This window comes from Entelurus aequoreus, linkage group LG18 (assembly GCF_033978785.1).
Source record: "Entelurus aequoreus isolate RoL-2023_Sb linkage group LG18, RoL_Eaeq_v1.1, whole genome shotgun sequence".
NCBI classification, from domain to species: domain Eukaryota; kingdom Metazoa; phylum Chordata; class Actinopteri; order Syngnathiformes; family Syngnathidae; genus Entelurus; species Entelurus aequoreus.
The window spans coordinates 36380864-36385923 of NC_084748.1; positions in this window are offsets into that span (position 1 = coordinate 36380864).

The window sequence follows — 5060 nt, forward strand, 5'->3', positions numbered from 1 at the left end:
GATAGGCTACTGTCAACAACTTGTGATCTGATTGGCTATCACAACTGTCTATCAACTCTATGTGTTCTCACATTCATTCGCTAACGGTCCCGATGAGTATCCAATCACAGGACGCGTAAATGTCACGTTCAACCTTAGGCCATCTAGAAGGCCTTACTGACAACAACTCGTGATCTGATTGGCTATCGCAACAGTCTATCAACTGTATGTCCCAGATCACTTACAGTGCACGGACGCCCGCATTGTTGATTCTGAAGGCACTGGAACGAACATAATATGACATGAAGAGAATATGGATACTTTTAGATATTTAGGGAAAATAAATTAAAAAATTAGTGTATCTTTAATTATGATCGTGATTTCTGGTTATGTTAGTCCAGCAGAGAAGGCCTTGCTGGCTCTGACGGCACACCGCTGGTATATGTATATATACAAACTAGGGATGTCCGATAATGGCTTTTTTGCCGATATCCGATATTCCGATATTGTCCAACTCTTAATTACCGATACCGATATCAACCGATACCGATATATACAGTCGTGGAATTAACACATTATTATGCCTAATTTGGACAAGCAGGTATGGTGAAGATAAGGTCCTTTTAAAAAAATAAAAATAAAATAAAATAAGATAAATAAATTAAAAACATTTTCTTGAATAAAAAAGAAAGTAAAACTATATAAAAACAGTTACATAGAAACTAGTAATTAATGAAAATGAGTAAAATTAACTGTTAAAGGTTAGTACTATTAGTGGACCAGCAGCACGCACAATCATGTGTGCTTACGGACTGTATCCCTTGCAGACTGTATTGATATATATTGATATATAATGTAGGAACCAGAATATTAATAATAGAAAGAAACAACCCTTTTGTGTGAATGAGTGTGAATGAGCGTGAATGGGTGAGGGAGGTTTTTTGGGTTGGTGCACTAATTGTAAGTGTATCTTGTGTTTTTTATGTTGATTTAATAAAAAATAAAAAATAAAAAAAATTAAAAAAAAAACGATACCGATAATAAAAAAAACGATACCGATAATTTCCACTATTACATTTTAAAGCATTTATCGGCCGATAATATCCGCAGGCCGATATTATCGGACATCTCTAATACAAACCCAAAACCAGTGAAGTTGGCACGTTGTGTAAATCGTAAATAAAAACACAATACAAGGATTTGCAATTCCTTTTCAGTTTGTATTCAATTGAATAGACTGCAAAGACAAGATATTTAATGTTCGAACTGAGGAACTGAATTTTTTTTGCAAAGAATCATTAACTTAGAATTTAATGGCAGCAACACATTGCAAAAAAGTTGGCACAGGGGAATTTTTACCACTGTGTTACATGGCCTTTCCTTTTAACAACACTCAGTAAACGTTTGGGAACTGAGGAGACCAATTTTTGAAGCTTTTCAGGTGGAATTCTTTCCCATTCTTGCTGGATGTACAGCTTAAGTTGTTCAACAGTCCGGGGGTCTCCGTTGTGGTATTTTACGCTTCACAGTGGGCCACACATTTTCAATGGGAGACAGGTCTGGACTACAGGCAGGCCAGTCTAGTACCCGCACTCTTTTACTATGAAGCCACGCTGTTGTAACACGTGCAGAATGTGGCCTGGCATTGTCTTGCTGCAATAAGCAGGGGCGTCGATGAAAAAGACGTTGCTTGGATAGCAACATATGTTGCTTGGATAGCAACATATGTTGCTCCAATAACCTGTATGTACCTTTCAGCATTAATGGTGCCTTCACAGATGTGTAAGTTACCCTGCCTTGGGCACTAATACACCCCCATACCATCACAGATGCTAGCTTTTCAACTTTGCGCCTATAACAATCTGGATGGTTCTTTGGTCTGGAGGACACACCGTCCCCAGTTTCCAGAAACAATTTGAAATGTGGACTCGTCAGACCACAGAACAGTTTTCCACTTTGCATCAAGTCCATCTTAGATGAGCTCAGGCCCGGCAAAGCCGGCGGCGTTTCTGGGTGTTGTTGATAAATGGCTTTGGCTTTGCATAGAATAGTTTTAACTTGTACTTATAGATGTAACGACGAACTGTAGTTACTGACAGTGGTTTACTGAAGTGTTCCTGAGCCCATGTGGTGATATCCTTTACACACCGATGTCGCTTTTTGATGCAGTACCACCTGAGGGATCGAAGCATACGGGCATTCAATGTTACGTGCAGTGATTTCTCCAGATTCTCTGAACCTTTTGATGATATTACGGGCCGTAGATGGTGTAATTCCTAAATTCCTGAGCATTTCATGGAAGCTGCTTTTATACCCAATCATGGCACCCACCTGTTCCCAATTAGCCTGTTCACCTGTGGGATGTTCCAAATAAGTGTTTGATGAGCATTCCTCAACTTTCTCAGTCTTTTTTGCCCCTTGTGCCAGCTTTTTTGAAACATGTTGCAGGCATCAAATTCCAAATGACATAATATTTGCAAAAAATAACAAAGTTTACCAGTTCGCATGCTAAATATCTTGTCTTTGCAGTCTATTCAATTGAATATAGGTTGAAAAGGATTTGCAAATCATTGTATTCTGTTTTTATTTAGCATTTACACAACGTTCCAACTTCACTGGTTTTGGGTTTTGTATATGCTGTATGTATATATATATATATATATATCTATATCTATATCTATATATATATATATATATATATATATATATATATATATATATATATATATATATATATATATATATATATATATATAGATATAGATATATATAGATATAGATATATATATATATATACACTACCGTTCAAAAGTTTGGGGTCACATTGAAATGTCCTTATTTTTGAAGGAAAAGCACTGTACTTTTCAATGAAGATAACTTTAAACTAGTCTTAACTTTAAAGAAATACACTCTATACATTGCTAATGTGGTAAATGACTATTCTAGCTGCAAATGTCTGGTTTTTGGTGCAATATCTACATAGGTGGATAGAGGCCCATTTCCAGCAACTATCCCTCCAGTGTTCTAATGGTACAATGTGTTTGCTCATTGGCTCAGAAGGCTAATTGATGATTAGAAAACCCTTGTGCAATCATGTTCACACATCTGAAAACAGTTTAGCTCGTTACAGAAGCTACAAAACTGACCTTCCCTTGAGCAGATTGAGTTTCTGGAGCATCACATTTGTGGGGTCAATTAAACGCTCAAAATGGCCAGAAAAAGAGAACTTTCATCTGAAACTCGACAGTCTATTCTTGTTCTTAGAAATGAAGGCTATTCCACAAAATTGTTTGGGTGACCCCAAACTTTTGAACGGTAGTGTATATATACATGTACATATATATGTATGTGTGTATATATGTGTATGAATTTATATATATATATTTATTGGATATTACATGATTGCCTGTGTATTTGATTATTAAACATTTCTTACAAATACTGTAAAAAAAATGTAGATATAAAAATATTTAATAACTAGCAGCTCAGTCACCAGAATTTTACCATCAAAAGTGTAGTTTTTCTACAGCACATTACTGTAAAGAGAAAGACACAGTTTTAAAAATAAGCGACTGTACTGCCAGTGTTAACTGTAAAATCTACAGTTGTTTTTACAATGTATTACAAATTTTTTTATTTTTTTATTTTTTTTTACCGTTAAATATATTCTAATTTTTACATTGTACAACTTGCTTTTTTAAACATACTGGAAGTAAAGCAGATATTTCAGTATTTATTCTAATTTCAACAACACATTTTGGACTGTAGGATAATACAGTGCATAAGGAAAGTCTTCACAGCGCTTCAGTTTTTCTACATTTTGTTATGTTACAGCCTTATTCCAAAATAGAATACATTCATTTTTGTCCCAAAAAATATATTAGGAGAACCTTCCAGAAGGACAACCATCTCTGCAGCAATCCACCAATCAGGCCTGTATGGTAGAATGGCCAAACGGAAGCCATTTCTTAGTAAATGGCTTCCGAAAGACCGAAAGACTCTCAGACCATGAGAAACAAAATTATCTGGTCTGATGAGACAAAGATTGAACTATTTGGCATGAATATCAGGCATCGCTCATCACCAGTCAAATACCATCCCTACAATGAAGCATGGTGGTGGCAGCATCATGCTGTGGGGATGGTTTTCAGCGGCAGGAACTGGGAGATTAGTCCGGATAGAGGGGAATATGAATACAGCAATGTACGGAGACATCCTGGATGAAAACCAACGCTTCTCTTTCAACCTGATGGAGCTCGAGAGGTGCTGCAAAGAGGAATGGGCGAAACTGCCCAAAGATAGGTGTGCCAAGATTGTGGCATCGTATTCAAAAAGAGTTGAGGCTGTAATTGCTGCCAAAGGTGCATCAACAAAGTATTGAGCAAAGGGCGTGAATACTTATGTACAAACCCCAAAACCCGTGAAGTTGGCACGTTGTGTAAATGGTAAATAAAAACAGAATACAATGATTTGCAAATCCTTTTCAACCTATATTCAATTGAATAGACTGCAAAGACAAGATACTTAACGTTCGAACTGGAAGACTTTGTTATTTTTTTCAAATATTAGCTCATTTGGAATTTGATGCCTGCAACATGTTTCAAAAAAGCTGGCACAAGTGGCAAAAACGACTGAGAAAGTTGAGGAATACCTCATCAAACACTTATTTGGAACATCCCACAGGTGAACAGGCTAATTGGGAACAGGTGGGTGCCATGATTGGGTATAAAAGCAGCTTCCATGAAATGCTCAGTCATTCACAAACAAGGATGGGGCGAGGGTCACCACTTTGTCAACAAATGCGTGAGAAAATTGTCGACCGGTTTAAGAACAACATTTCTCAACCAGCTATTGCAAGGAATTTAGAGATTTCACCATCTAGGTCTGTAATATCATCAAAGGGTTCAGAGAATCTGGAGAAATCACTGCACTTAAGCGATGATATTACGTACCTTCGATCCCTCAGGCGGTACTGCATCAAAAAGCGACATCAGCGTGTAGAGGATATCACCACATAGGCTCAGGAACACTTCAAAAAACAACTGTCAGTAACTACAGTTGGTCGCTACATCTGTAAGTGC